Raw genomic sequence first — 26,144 nt, 5'->3', positions numbered from 1 at the left:
ACTACGGCGCCCTTCTCCTGTCGCTTCGGCCTGCCCAGAAAAAGGCAGAGTGCCGTTTCTCTCTTCCTGCTTCTTGTACAAACGCTAAATCGCTTGGACCTGCTGCCTTGGAAGTAATGTCTTCAACATCCACCAGTGACATTTCACAGCTGGAAGCACACAGCCACGCTTTTGGCATTGGCATGTCTTGCGCCCTACTTCCAGCCTTTGAAGACCTAATTATTCAAACTGAAAGAACCGGCTGAATGAGTGTTTGCAGTGCACCAGGAGGAGCAGGGACCATAGCATTGGAGGGGTGAGGATGGCGCAGATGGAAACGTTTTCATGCGCTCCTCTGGGAGGAATGAAAAGAAAAGACGAAACCGGAAACAGTAGTAGCCGCAAGACGAAGTGTCTTCAAGCGCCAAGCAAGCGCTCCTCGTTAGTATAGTGGTGCGTATCCCCGCCTGTCACGTGGGAGACCAGGGATGGATTGCTTGACGGCGAGCCAGGTTGCTTTTCTCCCATCAGATTCCAACCGCTAATGCTAACGCAGTGTGTGGGAGCTTACATGCTTTTCCTTTCCCGTCTTTTTCGGACGACTATTCCAAAGGGGTAACCTGAAGGAATAGGGGCCTGAAGACACGAGGCATTCTTAAACCAGCACTGGGCTGCACGGCCATCTGTTGTGATCAGGTTATATTCGAGTCAAAAAGCCAGAGCATCCGCTTCCATCCTATGGAGCACGAGCTAAATCGGAAGAGGCAGGGGATACACCTACGCCTATCGGCGCACGTTCCCTGCGTCAGGCTGCTTCACCCATTTGCACCCGACTGGAGACGGCACTGAGCAAGCTTTTTGTCAGGAGTGGGATTCGAACCCACGCCTCCAGGGGAGACTGCGACCTGAACGCAGCGCCTTAGACCGCTCGGCCATCCTGACGCTGGCCCCCTGTCCCGGGGCGGTCTGATGAGCCACCGCGATCCCACTGCGCTCCTCGAGTATCGCACTGTTATTAATACTACAGTGTGACTCCAGCATTAAAATGTTTGGAAAATGTGTCGGCTTTTATAATCCAGTGTAGAGCAGCATGTGATGATTTGTGCTACAACACCAAGCGCTCAAAGTGACGTCTGCGTTTGTCGTTGAAACTTTCAACTCTTTCATCACTTATGTAGGAAATAAAAAGAGCAGTTGTGCGCCACACGCAGAGAGGCCGTCAGCAGAGTGGCGCAGCGGAAGCGTGCTGGGCCCATAACCCAGAGGTCGATGGATCGAAACCATCCTCTGCTACATGTGTCCTATGCACGATTCCTAAGCATGCCATTGGGTTAGCAAAGTGCCTTCAAATAGTCTGCATCTCCCTTTCTTTAAATTCTGTCCTGAGTTTCTCTCTCGTGTGTGTTTGTGCAAGCTTGACACTTGCGGGACTCTTTAATCTTCACCAATACGGAGATGACCAAATGTGTCTTTGGTTGTTCTGAGGTCTTTGATAGTTTCTTTGAAAGCTTCAACTGAACCTCGAAATCGAAGCAGTTATGTCTATATTGATTTCTCGCGTTAATCATTACGAACCAGGAACAGCCAGCACACTCGGTCGCATTAGTAATTATGTCACGTCTCTACTTAGCAGAGCATTCAAAGGCCCACTGGAAGTAGTAAAGCACTAAAACACTGCAAAACTGAACTCGGGAAAATCATACTGGGAGCTCTGAGCGATGTCTGCATCCAAGCCATCCAATACGGACTCTGAAACCTTGGAATATCAACACTATGATGCGCTACCTTTTACCTGGAGCAAAACGATGGAATTAGAAGAATGCTTACCGCAGGATACAACTGTGCCGCTGTTATTTGGAGCACGGTTTTCACTTGCATGAAAACTACAGCAGAACGTAGAAGGATGATCACTGAGGAGTCCACGCGGGCATGCTGAGGAGATTGTAGGTCGTACATTTCAATGATTACTGACATTTGCGCTGCTGGAGGTACAGTAATCAACAAAGAACAGGGTGTGCTACTCTCGAATCCGGTCAGCACATGATGAAAAGCCAGGAAGTATACCTTGTCAAATTGCCGTCAACAGGGACAAGTTAACCACCAGCTCCACCGGCGCCCGGCTAGCTCAGTCGGTAGAGCATGAGACTCTTAATCTCAGGGTCGTGGGTTCGAGCCCCACGTTGGGCGGTGCCCGTCTCCTTATTAACAAAGTTTCCCGCTCATCCTTGAACCTCTTACACCTCGATGGTACCGAGCACTGCGTTTTAATGCACAGGTGTGATCAAACCGAGATGAAAAGGGCGTATCTAGCTCCTTGCCCGAGAGATAAATCAAAGGTTCCGCAGATAATCCCTTGGCTCCGGTCACCCGGACGCAGATAGGAGCTGCAGCCATCATAACTTGTATGAAAACTAAGAAGAGCTCCTGTCTATTTACAGTTTCATTTACTCTAGCGTTTCCTTAAACATTGCGTGTACGAAGGCTAAGAAATTGGAGAGCTATTCTAATACAATAACTATTAGGAATCTTTTCGGCATAACAGTTTCACTGTGATTTTGCAGGTAACACGTACGTTGGGAAAACATTTTGAACGCGATCAATAACCGCACTGGAAAAATGTGGGAAAGAAAGGGCGAAAAGCGACTCTTCAACATGTGGAAATATCTTCCTGAGCGGAGCCCTCTTCTCGAAGCTCAACACTCTGCAAGAGTCACTTCTCCCAACTTGCGCCCGCAGGTTTCCGTAGTGTGCCTGCAAAGAGCCATCCGCTTGAGACAGGTGCACCTCCCGATTTCATTGAACTAAGCTAGATGCACAATTTCTAATGCAGCCTTCATCACAATAGACAGTTCATTTCTCGAAAGCTTGTCGTAAAAAAAGGAAACAAAGAACGAAAACGTATAGCTGACAATCTTCTGAAGATGCAGATTCAGCTTTGGGGAAATGGACATTTTATGTATGCAGATGCTTTTCAAGCGCTGGTTTTAGAACGTCGCTGTGCTTCCAGCATCCTTTTCAGCCTTCTAAACTGGCTACCGAGGTGCCGATCACATTGTAAAGCGGTTGAGAGGCCGGAGCTGCTCAAACCGCTCTTGCCGTTTCCCATCAATCAAAAGCACTATGTTGTTTCTTTGTATGGAAAGCTTTTCAAGTCTGGCATCGACACGCACCTTTCCTGAAACGTCCTAAAGGTGAATGCTTCGCAAAGAAATCCAGTCTACCTTCAGGGGGCATGATGTTGAAATCGGAATGAGCCCTGGGTGGGCTTGAAGCAGCAGCTGTTCAGTTAACAGCTGCACAGAAACGCACCCCGCTTGCTTTGTATCATTCGCAAGTTTCTGGTTAAAGAGTAAAAAAGGCTGGAATTCTTCTGCCAGCCGGCAGGATTTCTTCTGCACTCACCCAGAAAAGCCAAGAATTGTATTTCATCTTTCGCAAGCTGTATTTTCCAGGAGGAGAATGAATACTTGCATTAAACTGAATCAAGCCGACAGAGACGCACAGCCGTTGTTTTTCTCCATGGGAAGTTTTTCGTTAAGGAAAAACACCGTTGTCATTTTCTTGCCAGCCGGCGGTATTTCTTGTGCAGCGATGAGCCAGATTTGTATTTCGTATTTCGCAAGTTGTGTGAATTTCTTGAAGTTGAAAGTGAATTCGCTCCAGAAAAGAAATGTCCAGTCGCATGAAAGCCGTGGCTGTTTGTTAAACCGCAGGACCTGAGCTTGCGTTCTGTTTCTCATGGCGTTCGCAAAGGCGATTCCTGCCTTTAAAACTGCTGTGACTGCGACTGAAAGTGGCGTGTGGCGCAGCTTCTAAAGTCTTGTTGACGCTCCTCGATGTTGCTTTCTCTCTGCCTAAGGAAGTTCGATTGTCGCGTCGGAACGGGGAGACCTAATCCTTCCAGCTTTAAGCCACCCTTCAGTCTTCTGAAGGGTGTCCGAGTGCTAGCATGTCATTTGGCTTTTTTTGGGGGGAAGCGGAGAGCGACATTGAAAAAGGTTACCGCCGCCGCCTCGCCCTCCGTGTTAAATGATTGCAAGCCGGCGGCGGCGGCGCTCCCTGTAGTCGTGTCCGAGCGGTTAAGGCGATGGGCTAGAAAGCCATTGGGGTCTCCCCGCGTCGGCTCGAATCCTGCCCACTACGGCGCCCTTCTCCTGTCGCTTCGGCCTGCCCAGAAAAAGGCAGAGTGCCGTTTCTCTCTTCCTGCTTCTTGTACAAACGCTAAATCGCTTGGACCTGCTGCCTTGGAAGTAATGTCTTCAACATCCACCAGTGACATTTCACAGCTGGAAGCACACAGCCACGCTTTTGGCATTGGCATGTCTTGCGCCCTACTTCCAGCCTTTGAAGACCTAATTATTCAAACTGAAAGAACCGGCTGAATGAGTGTTTGCAGTGCACCAGGAGGAGCAGGGACCATAGCATTGGAGGGGTGAGGATGGCGCAGATGGAAACGTTTTCATGCGCTCCTCTGGGAGGAATGAAAAGAAAAGACGAAACCGGAAACAGTAGTAGCCGCAAGACGAAGTGTCTTCAAGCGCCAAGCAAGCGCTCCTCGTTAGTATAGTGGTGCGTATCCCCGCCTGTCACGTGGGAGACCAGGGATGGATTGCTTGACGGCGAGCCAGGTTGCTTTTCTCCCATCAGATTCCAACCGCTAATGCTAACGCAGTGTGTGGGAGCTTACATGCTTTTCCTTTCCCGTCTTTTTCGGACGACTATTCCAAAGGGGTAACCTGAAGGAATAGGGGCCTGAAGACACGAGGCATTCTTAAACCAGCACTGGGCTGCACGGCCATCTGTTGTGATCAGGTTATATTCGAGTCAAAAAGCCAGAGCATCCGCTTCCATCCTATGGAGCACGAGCTAAATCGGAAGAGGCAGGGGATACACCTACGCCTATCGGCGCACGTTCCCTGCGTCAGGCTGCTTCACCCATTTGCACCCGACTGGAGACGGCACTGAGCAAGCTTTTTGTCAGGAGTGGGATTCGAACCCACGCCTCCAGGGGAGACTGCGACCTGAACGCAGCGCCTTAGACCGCTCGGCCATCCTGACGCGGGCCCCCTGTCCCGGGGCGGTCTGATGAGCCACCGCGATCCCACTGCGCTCCTCGAGTATCGCACTGTTATTAATACTACAGTGTGACTCCAGCATTAAAATGTTTGGAAAATGTGTCGGCTTTTATAATCCAGTGTAGAGCAGCATGTGATGATTTGTGCTACAACACCAAGCGCTCAAAGTGACGTCTGCGTTTGTCGTTGAAACTTTCAACTCTTTCATCACTTATGTAGGAAATAAAAAGAGCAGTTGTGCGCCACACGCAGAGAGGCCGTCAGCAGAGTGGCGCAGCGGAAGCGTGCTGGGCCCATAACCCAGAGGTCGATGGATCGAAACCATCCTCTGCTACATGTGTCCTATGCACGATTCCTAAGCATGCCATTGGGTTAGCAAAGTGCCTTCAAATAGTCTGCATCTCCCTTTCTTTAAATTCTGTCCTGAGTTTCTCTCTCGTGTGTGTTTGTGCAAGCTTGACACTTGCGGGACTCTTTAATCTTCACCAATACGGAGATGACCAAATGTGTCTTCGGTTGTTCTGAGGTCTTTGATAGTTTCTTTGAAAGCTTCAACTGAACCTCGAAATCGAAGCAGTTATGTCTATATTGATTTCTCGCGTTAATCATTACGAACCAGGAACAGCCAGCACACTCGGTCGCATTAGTAATTATGTCACGTCTCTACTTAGCAGAGCATTCAAAGGCACACTGGAAGTAGTAAAGCACTAAAACACTGCAAAACTGAACTCGGGAAAATCATACTGGGAGCTCTGAGCGATGTCTGCATCCAAGCCATCCAATACGGACTCTGAAACCTTGGAATATCAACACTATGATGCGCTACCTTTTACCTGGAGCAAAACGATGGAATTAGAAGAATGCTTACCGCAGGATACAACTGTGCCGCTGTTATTTGGAGCACGGTTTTCACTTGCATGAAAACTACAGCAGAACGTAGAAGGATGATCACTGAGGAGTCCACGCGGGCATGCTGAGGAGATTGTAGGTCGTACATTTCAATGATTACTGACATTTGCGCTGCTGGAGGTACAGTAATCAACAAAGAACAGGGTGTGCTACTCTCGAATCCGGTCAGCACATGATGAAAAGCCAGGAAGTATACCTTGTCAAATTGCCGTCAACAGGGACAAGTTAACCACCAGCTCCACCGGTGCCCGGCTAGCTCAGTCGGTAGAGCATGAGACTCTTAATCTCAGGGTCGTGGGTTCGAGCCCCACGTTGGGCGGTGCCCGTCTCCTTATTAACAAAGTTTCCCGCTCATCCTTGAACCTCTTACACCTCGATGGTACCGAGCACTGCGTTTTAATGCACAGGTGTGATCAAACCGAGATGAAAAGGGCGTATCTAGCTCCTTGCCCGAGAGATAAATCAAAGGTTCCGCAGATAATCCCTTGGCTCCGGTCACCCGGACGCAGATAGGAGCTGCAGCCATCATAACTTGTATGAAAACTAAGAAGAGCTCCTGTCTATTTACAGTTTCATTTACTCTAGCGTTTCCTTAAACATTGCGTGTACGAAGGCTAAGAAATTGGAGAGCTATTCTAATACAATAACTATTAGGAATCTTTTCGGCATAACAGTTTCACTGTGATTTTGCAGGTAACACGTACGTTGGGAAAACATTTTGAACGCGATCAATAACCGCACTGGAAAAATGTGGGAAAGAAAGGGCGAAAAGCGACTCTTCAACATGTGGAAATATCTTCCTGAGCGGAGCCCTCTTCTCGAAGCTCAACACTCTGCAAGAGTCACTTCTCCCAACTTGCGCCCGCAGGTTTCCGTAGTGTGCCTGCAAAGAGCCATCCGCTTGAGACAGGTGCACCTCCCGATTTCATTGAACTAAGCTAGATGCACAATTTCTAATGCAGCCTTCATCACAATAGACAGTTCATTTCTCGAAAGCTTGTCGTAAAAAAAGGAAACAAAGAACGAAAACGTATAGCTGACAATCTTCTGAAGATGCAGATTCAGCTTTGGGGAAATGGACATTTTATGTATGCAGATGCTTTTCAAGCGCTGGTTTTAGAACGTCGCTGTGCTTCCAGCATCCTTTTCAGCCTTCTAAACTGGCTACCGAGGTGCCGATCACATTGTAAAGCGGTTGAGAGGCCGGAGCTGCTCAAACCGCTCTTGCCGTTTCCCATCAATCAAAAGCACTATGTTGTTTCTTTGTATGGAAAGCTTTTCAAGTCTGGCATCGACACGCACCTTTCCTGAAACGTCCAAAAGGTGAATGCTTCGCAAAGAAATCCAGTCTACCTTCAGGGGGCATGATGTTGAAATCGGAATGAGCCCTGGGTGGGCTTGAAGCAGCAGCTGTTCAGTTAACAGCTGCACAGAAACGCACCCCGCTTGCTTTGTATCATTCGCAAGTTTCTGGTTAAAGAGTAAAAAAGGCTGGAATTCTTCTGCCAGCCGGCAGGATTTCTTCTGCACTCACCCAGAAAAGCCAAGAATTGTATTTCATCTTTCGCAAGCTGTATTTTCCAGGAGGAGAATGAATACTTGCATTAAACTGAATCAAGCCGACAGAGACGCACAGCCGTTGTTTTTCTCCATGGGAAGTTTTTCGTTAAGGAAAAACACCGTTGTCATTTTCTTGCCAGCCGGCGGTATTTCTTGTGCAGCGATGAGCCAGATTTGTATTTCGTATTTCGCAAGTTGTGTGAATTTCTTGAAGTTGAAAGTGAATTCGCTCCAGAAAAGAAATGTCCAGTCGCATGAAAGCCGTGGCTGTTTGTTAAACCGCAGGACCTGAGCTTGCGTTCTGTTTCTCATGGCGTTCGCAAAGGCGATTCCTGCCTTTAAAACTGCTGTGACTGCGACTGAAAGTGGCGTGTGGCGCAGCTTCTAAAGTCTTGTTGACGCTCCTCGATGTTGCTTTCTCTCTGCCTAAGGAAGTTCGATTGTCGCGTCGGAACGGGGAGACCTAATCCTTCCAGCTTTAAGCCACCCTTCAGTCTTCTGAAGGGTGTCCGAGTGCTAGCATGTCATTTGGCTTTTTTTGGGGGGAAGCGGAGAGCGACATTGAAAAAGGTTACCGCCGCCGCCTCGCCCTCCGTGTTAAATGATTGCAAGCCGGCGGCGGCGGCGCTCCCTGTAGTCGTGTCCGAGCGGTTAAGGCGATGGGCTAGAAAGCCATTGGGGTCTCCCCGCGTCGGCTCGAATCCTGCCCACTACGGCGCCCTTCTCCTGTCGCTTCGGCCTGCCCAGAAAAAGGCAGAGTGCCGTTTCTCTCTTCCTGCTTCTTGTACAAACGCTAAATCGCTTGGACCTGCTGCCTTGGAAGTAATGTCTTCAACATCCACCAGTGACATTTCACAGCTGGAAGCACACAGCCACGCTTTTGGCATTGGCATGTCTTGCGCCCTACTTCCAGCCTTTGAAGACCTAATTATTCAAACTGAAAGAACCGGCTGAATGAGTGTTTGCAGTGCACCAGGAGGAGCAGGGACCATAGCATTGGAGGGGTGAGGATGGCGCAGATGGAAACGTTTTCATGCGCTCCTCTGGGAGGAATGAAAAGAAAAGACGAAACCGGAAACAGTAGTAGCCGCAAGACGAAGTGTCTTCAAGCGCCAAGCAAGCGCTCCTCGTTAGTATAGTGGTGCGTATCCCCGCCTGTCACGTGGGAGACCAGGGATGGATTGCTTGACGGCGAGCCAGGTTGCTTTTCTCCCATTAGATTCCAACCGCTAATGCTAACGCAGTGTGTGGGAGCTTACATGCTTTTCCTTTCCCGTCTTTTTCGGACGACTATTCCAAAGGGGTAACCTGAAGGAATAGGGGCCTGAAGACACGAGGCATTCTTAAACCAGCACTGGGCTGCACGGCCATCTGTTGTGATCAGGTTATATTCGAGTCAAAAAGCCAGAGCATCCGCTTCCATCCTATGGAGCACGAGCTAAATCGGAAGAGGCAGGGGATACACCTACGCCTATCGGCGCACGTTCCCTGCGTCAGGCTGCTTCACCCATTTGCACCCGACTGGAGACGGCACTGAGCAAGCTTTTTGTCAGGAGTGGGATTCGAACCCACGCCTCCAGGGGAGACTGCGACCTGAACGCAGCGCCTTAGACCGCTCGGCCATCCTGACGCGGGCCCCCTGTCCCGGGGCGGTCTGATGAGCCACCGCGATCCCACTGCGCTCCTCGAGTATCGCACTGTTATTAATACTACAGTGTGACTCCAGCATTAAAATGTTTGGAAAATGTGTCGGCTTTTATAATCCAGTGTAGAGCAGCATGTGATGATTTGTGCTACAACACCAAGCGCTCAAAGTGACGTCTGCGTTTGTCGTTGAAACTTTCAACTCTTTCATCACTTATGTAGGAAATAAAAAGAGCAGTTGTGCGCCACACGCAGAGAGGCCGTCAGCAGAGTGGCGCAGCGGAAGCGTGCTGGGCCCATAACCCAGAGGTCGATGGATCGAAACCATCCTCTGCTACATGTGTCCTATGCACGATTCCTAAGCATGCCATTGGGTTAGCAAAGTGCCTTCAAATAGTCTGCATCTCCCTTTCTTTAAATTCTGTCCTGAGTTTCTCTCTCGTGTGTGTTTGTGCAAGCTTGACACTTGCGGGACTCTTTAATCTTCACCAATACGGAGATGACCAAATGTGTCTTCGGTTGTTCTGAGGTCTTTGATAGTTTCTTTGAAAGCTTCAACTGAACCTCGAAATCGAAGCAGTTATGTCTATATTGATTTCTCGCGTTAATCATTACGAACCAGGAACAGCCAGCACACTCGGTCGCATTAGTAATTATGTCACGTCTCTACTTAGCAGAGCATTCAAAGGCCCACTGGAAGTAGTAAAGCACTAAAACACTGCAAAACTGAACTCGGGAAAATCATACTGGGAGCTCTGAGCGATGTCTGCATCCAAGCCATCCAATACGGACTCTGAAACCTTGGAATATCAACACTATGATGCGCTACCTTTTACCTGGAGCAAAACGATGGAATTAGAAGAATGCTTACCGCAGGATACAACTGTGCCGCTGTTATTTGGAGCACGGTTTTCACTTGCATGAAAACTACAGCAGAACGTAGAAGGATGATCACTGAGGAGTCCACGCGGGCATGCTGAGGAGATTGTAGGTCGTACATTTCAATGATTACTGACATTTGCGCTGCTGGAGGTACAGTAATCAACAAAGAACAGGGTGTGCTACTCTCGAATCCGGTCAGCACATGATGAAAAGCCAGGAAGTATACCTTGTCAAATTGCCGTCAACAGGGACAAGTTAACCACCAGCTCCACCGGCGCCCGGCTAGCTCAGTCGGTAGAGCATGAGACTCTTAATCTCAGGGTCGTGGGTTCGAGCCCCACGTTGGGCGGTGCCCGTCTCCTTATTAACAAAGTTTCCCGCTCATCCTTGAACCTCTTACACCTCGATGGTACCGAGCACTGCGTTTTAATGCACAGGTGTGATCAAACCGAGATGAAAAGGGCGTATCTAGCTCCTTGCCCGAGAGATAAATCAAAGGTTCCGCAGATAATCCCTTGGCTCCGGTCACCCGGACGCAGATAGGAGCTGCAGCCATCATAACTTGTATGAAAACTAAGAAGAGCTCCTGTCTATTTACAGTTTCATTTACTCTAGCGTTTCCTTAAACATTGCGTGTACGAAGGCTAAGAAATTGGAGAGCTATTCTAATACAATAACTATTAGGAATCTTTTCGGCATAACAGTTTCACTGTGATTTTGCAGGTAACACGTACGTTGGGAAAACATTTTGAACGCGATCAATAACCGCACTGGAAAAATGTGGGAAAGAAAGGGCGAAAAGCGACTCTTCAACATGTGGAAATATCTTCCTGAGCGGAGCCCTCTTCTCGAAGCTCAACACTCTGCAAGAGTCACTTCTCCCAACTTGCGCCCGCAGGTTTCCGTAGTGTGCCTGCAAAGAGCCATCCGCTTGAGACAGGTGCACCTCCCGATTTCATTGAACTAAGCTAGATGCACAATTTCTAATGCAGCCTTCATCACAATAGACAGTTCATTTCTCGAAAGCTTGTCGTAAAAAAAGGAAACAAAGAACGAAAACGTATAGCTGACAATCTTCTGAAGATGCAGATTCAGCTTTGGGGAAATGGACATTTTATGTATGCAGATGCTTTTCAAGCGCTGGTTTTAGAACGTCGCTGTGCTTCCAGCATCCTTTTCAGCCTTCTAAACTGGCTACCGAGGTGCCGATCACATTGTAAAGCGGTTGAGAGGCCGGAGCTGCTCAAACCGCTCTTGCCGTTTCCCATCAATCAAAAGCACTATGTTGTTTCTTTGTATGGAAAGCTTTTCAAGTCTGGCATCGACACGCACCTTTCCTGAAACGTCCAAAAGGTGAATGCTTCGCAAAGAAATCCAGTCTACCTTCAGGGGGCATGATGTTGAAATCGGAATGAGCCCTGGGTGGGCTTGAAGCAGCAGCTGTTCAGTTAACAGCTGCACAGAAACGCACCCCGCTTGCTTTGTATCATTCGCAAGTTTCTGGTTAAAGAGTAAAAAAGGCTGGAATTCTTCTGCCAGCCGGCAGGATTTCTTCTGCACTCACCCAGAAAAGCCAAGAATTGTATTTCATCTTTCGCAAGCTGTATTTTCCAGGAGGAGAATGAATACTTGCATTAAACTGAATCAAGCCGACAGAGACGCACAGCCGTTGTTTTTCTCCATGGGAAGTTTTTCGTTAAGGAAAAACACCGTTGTCATTTTCTTGCCAGCCGGCGGTATTTCTTGTGCAGCGATGAGCCAGATTTGTATTTCGTATTTCGCAAGTTGTGTGAATTTCTTGAAGTTGAAAGTGAATTCGCTCCAGAAAAGAAATGTCCAGTCGCATGAAAGCCGTGGCTGTTTGTTAAACCGCAGGACCTGAGCTTGCGTTCTGTTTCTCATGGCGTTCGCAAAGGCGATTCCTGCCTTTAAAACTGCTGTGACTGCGACTGAAAGTGGCGTGTGGCGCAGCTTCTAAAGTCTTGTTGACGCTCCTCGATGTTGCTTTCTCTCTGCCTAAGGAAGTTCGATTGTCGCGTCGGAACGGGGAGACCTAATCCTTCCAGCTTTAAGCCACCCTTCAGTCTTCTGAAGGGTGTCCGAGTGCTAGCATGTCATTTGGCTTTTTTTGGGGGGAAGCGGAGAGCGACATTGAAAAAGGTTACCGCCGCCGCCTCGCCCTCCGTGTTAAATGATTGCAAGCCGGCGGCGGCGGCGCTCCCTGTAGTCGTGTCCGAGCGGTTAAGGCGATGGGCTAGAAAGCCATTGGGGTCTCCCCGCGTCGGCTCGAATCCTGCCCACTACGGCGCCCTTCTCCTGTCGCTTCGGCCTGCCCAGAAAAAGGCAGAGTGCCGTTTCTCTCTTCCTGCTTCTTGTACAAACGCTAAATCGCTTGGACCTGCTGCCTTGGAAGTAATGTCTTCAACATCCACCAGTGACATTTCACAGCTGGAAGCACACAGCCACGCTTTTGGCATTGGCATGTCTTGCGCCCTACTTCCAGCCTTTGAAGACCTAATTATTCAAACTGAAAGAACCGGCTGAATGAGTGTTTGCAGTGCACCAGGAGGAGCAGGGACCATAGCATTGGAGGGGTGAGGATGGCGCAGATGGAAACGTTTTCATGCGCTCCTCTGGGAGGAATGAAAAGAAAAGACGAAACCGGAAACAGTAGTAGCCGCAAGACGAAGTGTCTTCAAGCGCCAAGCAAGCGCTCCTCGTTAGTATAGTGGTGCGTATCCCCGCCTGTCACGTGGGAGACCAGGGATGGATTGCTTGACGGCGAGCCAGGTTGCTTTTCTCCCATCAGATTCCAACCGCTAATGCTAACGCAGTGTGTGGGAGCTTACATGCTTTTCCTTTCCCGTCTTTTTCGGACGACTATTCCAAAGGGGTAACCTGAAGGAATAGGGGCCTGAAGACACGAGGCATTCTTAAACCAGCACTGGGCTGCACGGCCATCTGTTGTGATCAGGTTATATTCGAGTCAAAAAGCCAGAGCATCCGCTTCCATCCTATGGAGCACGAGCTAAATCGGAAGAGGCAGGGGATACACCTACGCCTATCGGCGCACGTTCCCTGCGTCAGGCTGCTTCACCCATTTGCACCCGACTGGAGACGGCACTGAGCAAGCTTTTTGTCAGGAGTGGGATTCGAACCCACGCCTCCAGGGGAGACTGCGACCTGAACGCAGCGCCTTAGACCGCTCGGCCATCCTGACGCGGGCCCCCTGTCCCGGGGCGGTCTGATGAGCCACCGCGATCCCACTGCGCTCCTCGAGTATCGCACTGTTATTAATACTACAGTGTGACTCCAGCATTAAAATGTTTGGAAAATGTGTCGGCTTTTATAATCCAGTGTAGAGCAGCATGTGATGATTTGTGCTACAACACCAAGCGCTCAAAGTGACGTCTGCGTTTGTCGTTGAAACTTTCAACTCTTTCATCACTTATGTAGGAAATAAAAAGAGCAGTTGTGCGCCACACGCAGAGAGGCCGTCAGCAGAGTGGCGCAGCGGAAGCGTGCTGGGCCCATAACCCAGAGGTCGATGGATCGAAACCATCCTCTGCTACATGTGTCCTATGCACGATTCCTAAGCATGCCATTGGGTTAGCAAAGTGCCTTCAAATAGTCTGCATCTCCCTTTCTTTAAATTCTGTCCTGAGTTTCTCTCTCGTGTGTGTTTGTGCAAGCTTGACACTTGCGGGACTCTTTAATCTTCACCAATACGGAGATGACCAAATGTGTCTTCGGTTGTTCTGAGGTCTTTGATAGTTTCTTTGAAAGCTTCAACTGAACCTCGAAATCGAAGCAGTTATGTCTATATTGATTTCTCGCGTTAATCATTACGAACCAGGAACAGCCAGCACACTCGGTCGCATTAGTAATTATGTCACGTCTCTACTTAGCAGAGCATTCAAAGGCACACTGGAAGTAGTAAAGCACTAAAACACTGCAAAACTGAACTCGGGAAAATCATACTGGGAGCTCTGAGCGATGTCTGCATCCAAGCCATCCAATACGGACTCTGAAACCTTGGAATATCAACACTATGATGCGCTACCTTTTACCTGGAGCAAAACGATGGAATTAGAAGAATGCTTACCGCAGGATACAACTGTGCCGCTGTTATTTGGAGCACGGTTTTCACTTGCATGAAAACTACAGCAGAACGTAGAAGGATGATCACTGAGGAGTCCACGCGGGCATGCTGAGGAGATTGTAGGTCGTACATTTCAATGATTACTGACATTTGCGCTGCTGGAGGTACAGTAATCAACAAAGAACAGGGTGTGCTACTCTCGAATCCGGTCAGCACATGATGAAAAGCCAGGAAGTATACCTTGTCAAATTGCCGTCAACAGGGACAAGTTAACCACCAGCTCCACCGGCGCCCGGCTAGCTCAGTCGGTAGAGCATGAGACTCTTAATCTCAGGGTCGTGTGTTCGAGCCCCACGTTGGGCGGTGCCCGTCTCCTTATTAACAAAGTTTCCCGCTCATCCTTGAACCTCTTACACCTCGATGGTACCGAGCACTGCGTTTTAATGCACAGGTGTGATCAAACCGAGATGAAAAGGGCGTATCTAGCTCCTTGCCCGAGAGATAAATCAAAGGTTCCGCAGATAATCCCTTGGCTCCGGTCACCCGGACGCAGATAGGAGCTGCAGCCATCATAACTTGTATGAAAACTAAGAAGAGCTCCTGTCTATTTACAGTTTCATTTACTCTAGCGTTTCCTTAAACATTGCGTGTACGAAGGCTAAGAAATTGGAGAGCTATTCTAATACAATAACTATTAGGAATCTTTTCGGCATAACAGTTTCACTGTGATTTTGCAGGTAACACGTACGTTGGGAAAACATTTTGAACGCGATCAATAACCGCACTGGAAAAATGTGGGAAAGAAAGGGCGAAAAGCGACTCTTCAACATGTGGAAATACCTTCCTGAGCGGAGCCCTCTTCTCGAAGCTCAACACTCTGCAAGAGTCACTTCTCCCAACTTGCGCCCGCAGGTTTCCGTAGTGTGCCTGCAAAGAGCCATCCGCTTGAGACAGGTGCACCTCCCGATTTCATTGAACTAAGCTAGATGCACAATTTCTAATGCAGCCTTCATCACAATAGACAGTTCATTTCTCGAAAGCTTGTCGTAAAAAAAGGAAACAAAGAACGAAAACGTATAGCTGACAATCTTCTGAAGATGCAGATTCAGCTTTGGGGAAATGGACATTTTATGTATGCAGATGCTTTTCAAGCGCTGGTTTTAGAACGTCGCTGTGCTTCCAGCATCCTTTTCAGCCTTCTAAACTGGCTACCGAGGTGCCGATCACATTGTAAAGCGGTTGAGAGGCCGGAGCTGCTCAAACCGCTCTTGCCGTTTCCCATCAATCAAAAGCACTATGTTGTTTCTTTGTATGGAAAGCTTTTCAAGTCTGGCATCGACACGCACCTTTCCTGAAACGTCCAAAAGGTGAATGCTTCGCAAAGAAATCCAGTCTACCTTCAGGGGGCATGATGTTGAAATCGGAATGAGCCCTGGGTGGGCTTGAAGCAGCAGCTGTTCAGTTAACAGCTGCACAGAAACGCACCCCGCTTGCTTTGTATCATTCGCAAGTTTCTGGTTAAAGAGTAAAAAAGGCTGGAATTCTTCTGCCAGCCGGCAGGATTTCTTCTGCACTCACCCAGAAAAGCCAAGAATTGTATTTCATCTTTCGCAAGCTGTATTTTCCAGGAGGAGAATGAATACTTGCATTAAACTGAATCAAGCCGACAGAGACGCACAGCCGTTGTTTTTCTCCATGGGAAGTTTTTCGTTAAGGAAAAACACCGTTGTCATTTTCTTGCCAGCCGGCGGTATTTCTTGTGCAGCGATGAGCCAGATTTGTATTTCGTATTTCGCAAGTTGTGTGAATTTCTTGAAGTTGAAAGTGAATTCGCTCCAGAAAAGAAATGTCCAGTCGCATGAAAGCCGTGGCTGTTTGTTAAACCGCAGGACCTGAGCTTGCGTTCTGTTTCTCATGGCGTTCGCAAAGGCGATTCCTGCCTTTAAAACTGCTGTGACTGCGACTGAAAGTGGCGTGTGGCGCAGCTTCTAAAGTCTTGTTGACGCTCCTCGATGTTGCTTTCTCTCTGCCTAAGGAAGTTCGATTGTCGCGTCGGAACGGGGAGACCTAATCCTTCCAGCTTTAAGCCACCCTTCAGTCTTCTGAAGGGTGTCCGAGTGCTAGCATGTCATTTGGCTTTTTTTGGGGGGAAGCGGAGAGCGACATTGAAAAAGGTTACCGCCGCCGCCTCGCCCTCCGTGTTAAATGATTGCAAGCCGGCGGCGGCGGCGCTCCCTGTAGTCGTGTCCGAGCGGTTAAGGCGATGGGCTAGAAAGCCATTGGGGTCTCCCCGCGTCGGCTCGAATCCTGCCCACTACGGCGCCCTTCTCCTGTCGCTTCGGCCTGCCCAGAAAAAGGCAGAGTGCCGTTTCTCTCTTCCTGCTTCTTGTACAAACGCTAAATCGCTTGGACCTGCTGCCTTGGAAACGCTAAATCGCTTGGACCTGCTGCCTTGGAAGTAATGTCTTCAACATCCACCAGTGACATTTCACAGCTGGAAGCACACAGCCACGCTTTTGGCATTGGCATGTCTTGCGCCCTACTTCCAGCCTTTGAAGACCTAATTATTCAAACTGAAAGAACCGGCTGAATGAGTGTTTGCAGTGCACCAGGAGGAGCAGGGACCATAGCATTGGAGGGGTGAGGATGGCGCAGATGGAAACGTTTTCATGCGCTCCTCTGGGAGGAATGAAAAGAAAAGACGAAACCGGAAACAGTAGTAGCCGCAAGACGAAGTGTCTTCAAGCGCCAAGCAAGCGCTCCTCGTTAGTATAGTGGTGCGTATCCCCGCCTGTCACGTGGGAGACCAGGGATGGATTGCTTGACGGCGAGCCAGGTTGCTTTTCTCCCATCAGATTCCAACCGCTAATGCTAACGCAGTGTGTGGGAGCTTACATGCTTTTCCTTTCCCGTCTTTTTCGGACGACTATTCCAAAGGGGTAACCTGAAGGAATAGGGGCCTGAAGACACGAGGCATTCTTAAACCAGCACTGGGCTGCACGGCCATCTGTTGTGATCAGGTTATATTCGAGTCAAAAAGCCAGAGCATCCGCTTCCATCCTATGGAGCACGAGCTAAATCGGAAGAGGCAGGGGATACACCTACGCCTATCGGCGCACGTTCCCTGCGTCAGGCTGCTTCACCCATTTGCACCCGACTGGAGACGGCACTGAGCAAGCTTTTTGTCAGGAGTGGGATTCGAACCCACGCCTCCAGGGGAGACTGCGACCTGAACGCAGCGCCTTAGACCGCTCGGCCATCCTGACGCGGGCCCCCTGTCCCGGGGCGGTCTGATGAGCCACCGCGATCCCACTGCGCTCCTCGAGTATCGCACTGTTATTAATACTACAGTGTGACTCCAGCATTAAAATGTTTGGAAAATGTGTCGGCTTTTATAATCCAGTGTAGAGCAGCATGTGATGATTTGTGCTACAACACCAAGCGCTCAAAGTGACGTCTGCGTTTGTCGTTGAAACTTTCAACTCTTTCATCACTTATGTAGGAAATAAAAAGAGCAGTTGTGCGCCACACGCAGAGAGGCCGTCAGCAGAGTGGCGCAGCGGAAGCGTGCTGGGCCCATAACCCAGAGGTCGATGGATCGAAACCATCCTCTGCTACATGTGTCCTATGCACGATTCCTAAGCATGCCATTGGGTTAGCAAAGTGCCTTCAAATAGTCTGCATCTCCCTTTCTTTAAATTCTGTCCTGAGTTTCTCTCTCGTGTGTGTTTGTGCAAGCTTGACACTTGCGGGACTCTTTAATCTTCACCAATACGGAGATGACCAAATGTGTCTTCGGTTGTTCTGAGGTCTTTGATAGTTTCTTTGAAAGCTTCAACTGAACCTCGAAATCGAAGCAGTTATGTCTATATTGATTTCTCGCGTTAATCATTACGAACCAGGAACAGCCAGCACACTCGGTCGCATTAGTAATTATGTCACGTCTCTACTTAGCAGAGCATTCAAAGGCACACTGGAAGTAGTAAAGCACTAAAACACTGCAAAACTGAACTCGGGAAAATCATACTGGGAGCTCTGAGCGATGTCTGCATCCAAGCCATCCAATACGGACTCTGAAACCTTGGAATATCAACACTATGATGCGCTACCTTTTACCTGGAGCAAAACGATGGAATTAGAAGAATGCTTACCGCAGGATACAACTGTGCCGCTGTTATTTGGAGCACGGTTTTCACTTGCATGAAAACTACAGCAGAACGTAGAAGGATGATCACTGAGGAGTCCACGCGGGCATGCTGAGGAGATTGTAGGTCGTACATTTCAATGATTACTGACATTTGCGCTGCTGGAGGTACAGTAATCAACAAAGAACAGGGTGTGCTACTCTCGAATCCGGTCAGCACATGATGAAAAGCCAGGAAGTATACCTTGTCAAATTGCCGTCAACAGGGACAAGTTAACCACCAGCTCCACCGGCGCCCGGCTAGCTCAGTCGGTAGAGCATGAGACTCTTAATCTCAGGGTCGTGGGTTCGAGCCCCACGTTGGGCGGTGCCCGTCTCCTTATTAACAAAGTTTCCCGCTCATCCTTGAACCTCTTACACCTCGATGGTACCGAGCACTGCGTTTTAATGCACAGGTGTGATCAAACCGAGATGAAAAGGGCGTATCTAGCTCCTTGCCCGAGAGATAAATCAAAGGTTCCGCAGATAATCCCTTGGCTACGGTCACCCGGACGCAGATAGGAGCTGCAGCCATCATAACTTGTATGAAAACTAAGAAGAGCTCCTGTCTATTTACAGTTTCATTTACTCTAGCGTTTCCTTAAACATTGCGTGTACGAAGGCTAAGAAATTGGAGAGCTATTCTAATACAATAACTATTAGGAATCTTTTCGGTATAACAGTTTCACTGTGATTTTGCAGGTAACACGTACGTTGGGAAAACATTTTGAACGCGATCAATAACCGCACTGGAAAAATGTGGGAAAGAAAGGGCGAAAAGCGACTCTTCAACATGTGGAAATACCTTCCTGAGCGGAGCCCTCTTCTCGAAGCTCAACACTCTGCAAGAGTCACTTCTCCCAACTTGCGCCCGCAGGTTTCCGTAGTGTGCCTGCAAAGAGCCATCCGCTTGAGACAGGTGCACCTCCCGATTTCATTGAACTAAGCTAGATGCACAATTTCTAATGCAGCCTTCATCACAATAGACAGTTCATTTCTCGAAAGCTTGTCGTAAAAAAAGGAAACAAAGAACGAAAACGTATAGCTGACAATCTTCTGAAGATGCAGATTCAGCTTTGGGGAAATGGACATTTTATGTATGCAGATGCTTTTCAAGCGCTGGTTTTAGAACGTCGCTGTGCTTCCAGCATCCTTTTCAGCCTTCTAAACTGGCTACCGAGGTGCCGATCACATTGTAAAGCGGTTGAGAGGCCGGAGCTGCTCAAACCGCTCTTGCCGTTTCCCATCAATCAAAAGCACTATGTTGTTTCTTTGTATGGAAAGCTTTTCAAGTCTGGCATCGACACGCACCTTTCCTGAAACGTCCAAAAGGTGAATGCTTCGCAAAGAAATCCAGTCTACCTTCAGGGGGCATGATGTTGAAATCGGAATGAGCCCTGGGTGGGCTTGAAGCAGCAGCTGTTCAGTTAACAGCTGCACAGAAACGCACCCCGCTTGCTTTGTATCATTCGCAAGTTTGTGGTTAAAGAGTAAAAAAGGCTGGAATTCTTCTGCCAGCCGGCAGGATTTCTTCTGCACTCACCCAGAAAAGCCAAGAATTGTATTTCATCTTTCGCAAGCTGTATTTTCCAGGAGGAGAATGAATACTTGCATTAAACTGAATCAAGCCGACAGAGACGCACAGCCGTTGTTTTTCTCCATGGGAAGTTTTTCGTTAAGGAAAAACACCGTTGTCATTTTCTTGCCAGCCGGCGGTATTTCTTGTGCAGCGATGAGCCAGATTTGTATTTCGTATTTCGCAAGTTGTGTGAATTTCTTGAAGTTGAAAGTTAATTCGCTCCAGAAAAGAAATGTCCAGTCGCATGAAAGCCGTGGCTGTTTGTTAAACCGCAGGACCTGAGCTTGCGTTCTGTTTCTCATGGCGTTCGCAAAGGCGATTCCTGCCTTTAAAACTGCTGTGACTGCGACTGAAAGTGGCGTGTGGCGCAGCTTCTAAAGTCTTGTTGACGCTCCTCGATGTTGCTTTCTCTCTGCCTAAGGAAGTTCGATTGTCGCGTCGGAACGGGGAGACCTAATCCTTCCAGCTTTAAGCCACCCTTCAGTCTTCTGAAGGGTGTCCGAGTGCTAGCATGTCATTTGGCTTTTTTTGGGGGGAAGCGGAGAGCGACATTGAAAAAGGTTACCGCCGCCGCCTCGCCCTCCGTGTTAAATGATTGCAAGCCGGCGGCGGCGGCGCTCCCTGTAGTCGTGTCCGAGCGGTTAAGGCGATGGGCTAGAAAGCCATTGGGGTCTCCCCGCGTCGGCTCGAATCCTGCCCACTACGGCGCCCTTCTCCTGTCGCTTCGGCCTGCCCAGAAAAAGGCAGAGTGCCGTTTCTCTCTTCCTGCTTCTTGTACAAACGCTAAATCGCTTGGACCTGCTGCCTTGGAAGTAATGTCTTCAACATCCACCAGTGACATTTCACAGCTGGAAGCACACAGCCACGCTTTTGGCATTGGCATGTCTTGCGCCCTACTTCCAGCCTTTGAAGACCTAATTATTCAAACTGAAAGAACCGGCTGAATGAGTGTTTGCAGTGCACCAGGAGGAGCAGGGACCATAGCATTGGAGGGGTGAGGATGGCGCAGATGGAAACGTTTTCATGCGCTCCTCTGGGAGGAATGAAAAGAAAAGACGAAACCGGAAACAGTAGTAGCCGCAAGACGAAGTGTCTTCAAGCGCCAAGCAAGCGCTCCTCGTTAGTATAGTGGTGCGTATCCCCGCCTGTCACGTGGGAGACCAGGGATGGATTGCTTGACGGCGAGCCAGGTTGCTTTTCTCCCATCAGATTCCAACCGCTAATGCTAACGCAGTGTGTGGGAGCTTACATGCTTTTCCTTTCCCGTCTTTTTCGGACGACTATTCCAAAGGGGTAACCTGAAGGAATAGGGGCCTGAAGACACGAGGCATTCTTAAACCAGCACTGGGCTGCACGGCCATCTGTTGTGATCAGGTTATATTCGAGTCAAAAAGCCAGAGCATCCGCTTCCATCCTATGGAGCACGAGCTAAATCGGAAGAGGCAGGGGATACACCTACGCCTATCGGCGCACGTTCCCTGCGTCAGGCTGCTTCACCCATTTGCACCCGACTGGAGACGGCACTGAGCAAGCTTTTTGTCAGGAGTGGGATTCGAACCCACGCCTCCAGGGGAGACTGCGACCTGAACGCAGCGCCTTAGACCGCTCGGCCATCCTGACGTGGGCCCCCCGTCCCGGGGCGGTCTGATGAGCCACCGCGATCCCACTGCGCTCCTCGAGTATCGCACTGTTATTAATACTACAGTGTGACTCCAGCATTAAAATGTTTGGAAAATGTGTCGGCTTTTATAATCCAGTGTAGAGCAGCATGTGATGATTTGTGCTACAACACCAAGCGCTCAAAGTGACGTCTGCGTTTGTCGTTGAAACTTTCAACTCTTTCATCACTTATGTAGGAAATAAAAAGAGCAGTTGTGCGCCACACGCAGAGAGGCCGTCAGCAGAGTGGCGCAGTGGAAGCGTGCTGGGCCCATAACCCAGAGGTCGATGGATCGAAACCATCCTCTGCTACATGTGTCCTATGCACGATTCCTAAGCATGCCATTGGGTTAGCAAAGTGCCTTCAAATAGTCTGCATCTCCCTTTCTTTAAATTCTGTCCTGAGTTTCTCTCTCGTGTGTGTTTGTGCAAGCTTGACACTTGCGGGACTCTTTAATCTTCACCAATACGGAGATGACCAAATGTGTCTTCGGTTGTTCTGAGGTCTTTGATAGTTTCTTTGAAAGCTTCAACTGAACCTCGAAATCGAAGCAGTTATGTCTATATTGATTTCTCGCGTTAATCATTACGAACCAGGAACAGCCAGCACACTCGGTCGCATTAGTAATTATGTCACGTCTCTACTTAGCAGAGCATTCAAAGGCACACTGGAAGTAGTAAAGCACTAAAACACTGCAAAACTGAACTCGGGAAAATCATACTGGGAGCTCTGAGCGATGTCTGCATCCAAGCCATCCAATACGGACTCTGAAACCTTGGAATATCAACACTATGATGCGCTACCTTTTACCTGGAGCAAAACGATGGAATTAGAAGAATGCTTACCGCAGGATACAACTGTGCCGCTGTTATTTGGAGCACGGTTTTCACTTGCATGAAAACTACAGCAGAACGTAGAAGGATGATCACTGAGGAGTCCACGCGGGCATGCTGAGGAGATTGTAGGTCGTACATTTCAATGATTACTGACATTTGCGCTGCTGGAGGTACAGTAATCAACAAAGAACAGGGTGTGCTACTCTCGAATCCGGTCAGCACATGATGAAAAGCCAGGAAGTATACCTTGTCAAATTGCCGTCAACAGGGACAAGTTAACCACCAGCTCCACCGGCGCCCGGCTAGCTCAGTCGGTAGAGCATGAGACTCTTAATCTCAGGGTCGTGGGTTCGAGCCCCACGTTGGGCGGTGCCCGTCTCCTTATTAACAAAGTTTCCCGCTCATCCTTGAACCTCTTACACCTCGATGGTACCGAGCACTGCGTTTTAATGCACAGGTGTGATCAAACCGAGATGAAAAGGGCGTATCTAGCTCCTTGCCCGAGAGATAAATCAAAGGTTCCGCAGATAATCCCTTGGCTCCGGTCACCCGGACGCAGATAGGAGCTGCAGCCATCATAACTTGTATGAAAACTAAGAAGAGCTCCTGTCTATTTACAGTTTCATTTACTCTAGCGTTTCCTTAAACATTGCGTGTACGAAGGCTAAGAAATTGGAGAGCTATTCTAATACAATAACTATTAGGAATCTTTTCGGCATAACAGTTTCACTGTGATTTTGCAGGTAACACGTACGTTGGGAAAACATTTTGAACGCGATCAATAACCGCACTGGAAAAATGTGGGAAAGAAAGGGCGAAAAGCGACTCTTCAACATGTGGAAATACCTTCCTGAGCGGAGCCCTCTTCTCGAAGCTCAACACTCTGCAAGAGTCACTTCTCCCAACTTGCGCCCGCAGGTTTCCGTAGTGTGCCTGCAAAGAGCCATCCGCTTGAGACAGGTGCACCTCCCGATTTCATTGAACTAAGCTAGATGCACAATTTCTAATGCAGCCTTCATCACAATAGACAGTTCATTTCTCGAAAGCTTGTCGTAAAAAAAGGAAACAAAGAACGAAAACGTATAGCTGACAATCTTCTGAAGATGCAGATTCAGCTTTGGGGAAATGGACATTTTATGTATGCAGATGCTTTTCAAGCGCTGGTTTTAGAACGTCGCTGTGCTTCCAGCATCCTTTTCAGCCTTCTAAACTGGCTACCGAGGTGCCGATCACATTGTAAAGCGGTTGAGAGGCCGGAGCTGCTCAAACCGCTCTTGCCGTTTCCCATCAATCAAAAGCACTATGTTGTTTCTTTGTATGGAAAGCTTTTCAAGTCTGGCATCGACACGCACCTTTCCTGAAACGTCCAAAAGGTGAATGCTTCGCAAAGAAATCCAGTCTACCTTCAGGGGGCATGATGTTGAAATCGGAATGAGCCCTGGGTGGGCTTGAAGCAGCAGCTGTTCAGTTAACAGCTGCACAGAAACGCACCCCGCTTGCTTTGTATCATTCGCAAGTTTGTGGTTAAAGAGTAAAAAAGGCTGGAATTCTTCTGCCAGCCGGCAGGATTTCTTCTGCACTCACCCAGAAAAGCCAAGAATTGTATTTCATCTTTCGCAAGCTGTATTTTCCAGGAGGAGAATGAATACTTGCATTAAACTGAATCAAGCCGACAGAGACGCACAGCCGTTGTTTTTCTCCATGGGAAGTTTTTCGTTAAGGAAAAACACCGTTGTCATTTTCTTGCCAGCCGGCGGTATTTCTTGTGCAGCGATGAGCCAGATTTGTATTTCGTATTTCGCAAGTTGTGTGAATTTCTTGAAGTTGAAAGTGAATTCGCTCCAGAAAAGAAATGTCCAGTCGCATGAAAGCCGTGGCTGTTTGTTAAACCGCAGGACCTGAGCTTGCGTTCTGTTTCTCATGGCGTTCGCAAAGGCGATTCCTGCCTTTAAAACTGCTGTGACTGCGACTGAAAGTGGCGTGTGGCGCAGCTTCTAAAGTCTTGTTGACGCTCCTCGATGTTGCTTTCTCTCTGCCTAAGGAAGTTCGATTGTCGCGTCGGAACGGGGAGACCTAATCCTTCCAGCTTTAAGCCACCCTTCAGTCTTCTGAAGGGTGTCCGAGTGCTAGCATGTCATTTGGCTTTTTTTGGGGGGAAGCGGAGAGCGACATTGAAAAAGGTTACCGCCGCCGCCTCGCCCTCCGTGTTAAATGATTGCAAGCCGGCGGCGGCGGCGCTCCCTGTAGTCGTGTCCGAGCGGTTAAGGCGATGGGCTAGAAAGCCATTGGGGTCTCCCCGCGTCGGCTCGAATCCTGCCCACTACGGCGCCCTTCTCCTGTCGCTTCGGCCTGCCCAGAAAAAGGCAGAGTGCCGTTTCTCTCTTCCTGCTTCTTGTACAAACGCTAAATCGCTTGGACCTGCTGCCTTGGAAGTAATGTCTTCAACATCCACCAGTGACATTTCACAGCTGGAAGCACACAGCCACGCTTTTGGCATTGGCATGTCTTGCGCCCTACTTCCAGCCTTTGAAGACCTAATTATTCAAACTGAAAGAACCGGCTGAATGAGTGTTTGCAGTGCACCAGGAGGAGCAGGGACCATAGCATTGGAGGGGTGAGGATGGCGCAGATGGAAACGTTTTCATGCGCTCCTCTGGGAGGAATGAAAAGAAAAGACGAAACCGGAAACAGTAGTAGCCGCAAGACGAAGTGTCTTCAAGCGCCAAGCAAGCGCTCCTCGTTAGTATAGTGGTGCGTATCCCCGCCTGTCACGTGGGAGACCAGGGATGGATTGCTTGACGGCGAGCCAGGTTGCTTTTCTCCCATCAGATTCCAACCGCTAATGCTAACGCAGTGTGTGGGAGCTTACATGCTTTTCCTTTCCCGTCTTTTTCGGACGACTATTCCAAAGGGGTAACCTGAAGGAATAGGGGCCTGAAGACACGAGGCATTCTTAAACCAGCACTGGGCTGCACGGCCATCTGTTGTGATCAGGTTATATTCGAGTCAAAAAGCCAGAGCATCCGCTTCCATCCTATGGAGCACGAGCTAAATCGGAAGAGGCAGGGGATACACCTACGCCTATCGGCGCACGTTCCCTGCGTCAGGCTGCTTCACCCATTTGCACCCGACTGGAGACGGCACTGAGCAAGCTTTTTGTCAGGAGTGGGATTCGAACCCACGCCTCCAGGGGAGACTGCGACCTGAACGCAGCGCCTTAGACCGCTCGGCCATCCTGACGCGGGCCCCCTGTCCCGGGGCGGTCTGATGAGCCACCGCGATCCCACTGCGCTCCTCGAGTATCGCACTGTTATTAATACTACAGTGTGACTCCAGCATTAAAATGTTTGGAAAATGTGTCGGCTTTTATAATCCAGTGTAGAGCAGCATGTGATGATTTGTGCTACAACACCAAGCGCTCAAAGTGACGTCTGCGTTTGTCGTTGAAACTTTCAACTCTTTCATCACTTATGTAGGAAATAAAAAGAGCAGTTGTGCGCCACACGCAGAGAGGCCGTCAGCAGAGTGGCGCAGCGGAAGCGTGCTGGGCCCATAACCCAGAGGTCGATGGATCGAAACCATCCTCTGCTACATGTGTCCTATGCACGATTCCTAAGCATGCCATTGGGTTAGCAAAGTGCCTTCAAATAGTCTGCATCTCCCTTTCTTTAAATTCTGTCCTGAGTTTCTCTCTCGTGTGTGTTTGTGCAAGCTTGACACTTGCGGGACTCTTTA

The 26,144-nt window shown here is 49.0% G+C and overlaps 19 non-coding genes across 19 annotated transcripts; 12 read left to right on the top strand and 7 right to left on the bottom strand.

Moving 5' to 3' along the window:
- Positions 1–838: 838 nt before the first annotated feature.
- Positions 839–921, bottom strand: trnal-cag (transfer RNA leucine (anticodon CAG)). Its single transcript has one exon. It is a non-coding gene; the product is annotated as a tRNA-Leu (tRNA).
- Positions 922–1,200: 279 nt separating this feature from the next.
- trnam-cau (transfer RNA methionine (anticodon CAU)) lies at positions 1,201–1,272 on the top strand. The gene has a single exon. It is a non-coding gene; the product is annotated as a tRNA-Met (tRNA).
- Positions 1,273–2,093: 821 nt separating this feature from the next.
- Positions 2,094–2,166, top strand: trnak-cuu (transfer RNA lysine (anticodon CUU)). The gene has a single exon. It is a non-coding gene; the product is annotated as a tRNA-Lys (tRNA).
- Positions 2,167–4,954: 2,788 nt separating this feature from the next.
- On the bottom strand, positions 4,955–5,037 carry trnal-cag (transfer RNA leucine (anticodon CAG)). Its single transcript has one exon. It is a non-coding gene; the product is annotated as a tRNA-Leu (tRNA).
- A 279-nt stretch (positions 5,038–5,316) lies between these two features.
- On the top strand, positions 5,317–5,388 carry trnam-cau (transfer RNA methionine (anticodon CAU)). Its single transcript has one exon. It is a non-coding gene; the product is annotated as a tRNA-Met (tRNA).
- Positions 5,389–6,209: 821 nt separating this feature from the next.
- Positions 6,210–6,282, top strand: trnak-cuu (transfer RNA lysine (anticodon CUU)). The gene has a single exon. It is a non-coding gene; the product is annotated as a tRNA-Lys (tRNA).
- Positions 6,283–9,070: 2,788 nt separating this feature from the next.
- trnal-cag (transfer RNA leucine (anticodon CAG)) lies at positions 9,071–9,153 on the bottom strand. Its single transcript has one exon. It is a non-coding gene; the product is annotated as a tRNA-Leu (tRNA).
- A 279-nt stretch (positions 9,154–9,432) lies between these two features.
- On the top strand, positions 9,433–9,504 carry trnam-cau (transfer RNA methionine (anticodon CAU)). The gene has a single exon. It is a non-coding gene; the product is annotated as a tRNA-Met (tRNA).
- Positions 9,505–10,325: 821 nt separating this feature from the next.
- trnak-cuu (transfer RNA lysine (anticodon CUU)) lies at positions 10,326–10,398 on the top strand. Its single transcript has one exon. It is a non-coding gene; the product is annotated as a tRNA-Lys (tRNA).
- A 2,788-nt stretch (positions 10,399–13,186) lies between these two features.
- On the bottom strand, positions 13,187–13,269 carry trnal-cag (transfer RNA leucine (anticodon CAG)). Its single transcript has one exon. It is a non-coding gene; the product is annotated as a tRNA-Leu (tRNA).
- A 279-nt stretch (positions 13,270–13,548) lies between these two features.
- Positions 13,549–13,620, top strand: trnam-cau (transfer RNA methionine (anticodon CAU)). Its single transcript has one exon. It is a non-coding gene; the product is annotated as a tRNA-Met (tRNA).
- Positions 13,621–17,334: 3,714 nt separating this feature from the next.
- Positions 17,335–17,417, bottom strand: trnal-cag (transfer RNA leucine (anticodon CAG)). Its single transcript has one exon. It is a non-coding gene; the product is annotated as a tRNA-Leu (tRNA).
- Positions 17,418–17,696: 279 nt separating this feature from the next.
- On the top strand, positions 17,697–17,768 carry trnam-cau (transfer RNA methionine (anticodon CAU)). Its single transcript has one exon. It is a non-coding gene; the product is annotated as a tRNA-Met (tRNA).
- An 821-nt stretch (positions 17,769–18,589) lies between these two features.
- On the top strand, positions 18,590–18,662 carry trnak-cuu (transfer RNA lysine (anticodon CUU)). Its single transcript has one exon. It is a non-coding gene; the product is annotated as a tRNA-Lys (tRNA).
- A 2,788-nt stretch (positions 18,663–21,450) lies between these two features.
- trnal-cag (transfer RNA leucine (anticodon CAG)) lies at positions 21,451–21,533 on the bottom strand. The gene has a single exon. It is a non-coding gene; the product is annotated as a tRNA-Leu (tRNA).
- Positions 21,534–21,812: 279 nt separating this feature from the next.
- trnam-cau (transfer RNA methionine (anticodon CAU)) lies at positions 21,813–21,884 on the top strand. Its single transcript has one exon. It is a non-coding gene; the product is annotated as a tRNA-Met (tRNA).
- An 821-nt stretch (positions 21,885–22,705) lies between these two features.
- Positions 22,706–22,778, top strand: trnak-cuu (transfer RNA lysine (anticodon CUU)). The gene has a single exon. It is a non-coding gene; the product is annotated as a tRNA-Lys (tRNA).
- Positions 22,779–25,566: 2,788 nt separating this feature from the next.
- Positions 25,567–25,649, bottom strand: trnal-cag (transfer RNA leucine (anticodon CAG)). The gene has a single exon. It is a non-coding gene; the product is annotated as a tRNA-Leu (tRNA).
- A 279-nt stretch (positions 25,650–25,928) lies between these two features.
- On the top strand, positions 25,929–26,000 carry trnam-cau (transfer RNA methionine (anticodon CAU)). The gene has a single exon. It is a non-coding gene; the product is annotated as a tRNA-Met (tRNA).
- The last annotated feature ends 144 nt before the right edge of the window (positions 26,001–26,144 follow it).

Source organism: Lepisosteus oculatus, unplaced genomic scaffold (genome assembly GCF_040954835.1).
Source record: "Lepisosteus oculatus isolate fLepOcu1 unplaced genomic scaffold, fLepOcu1.hap2 HAP2_SCAFFOLD_95, whole genome shotgun sequence".
Classification (NCBI taxonomy): Eukaryota; Metazoa; Chordata; class Actinopteri; order Semionotiformes; family Lepisosteidae; genus Lepisosteus; species Lepisosteus oculatus.
The sequence above is the reverse complement of the archived record's forward strand: the minus strand, read 5'-3'. Positions and strand labels throughout refer to the sequence as shown.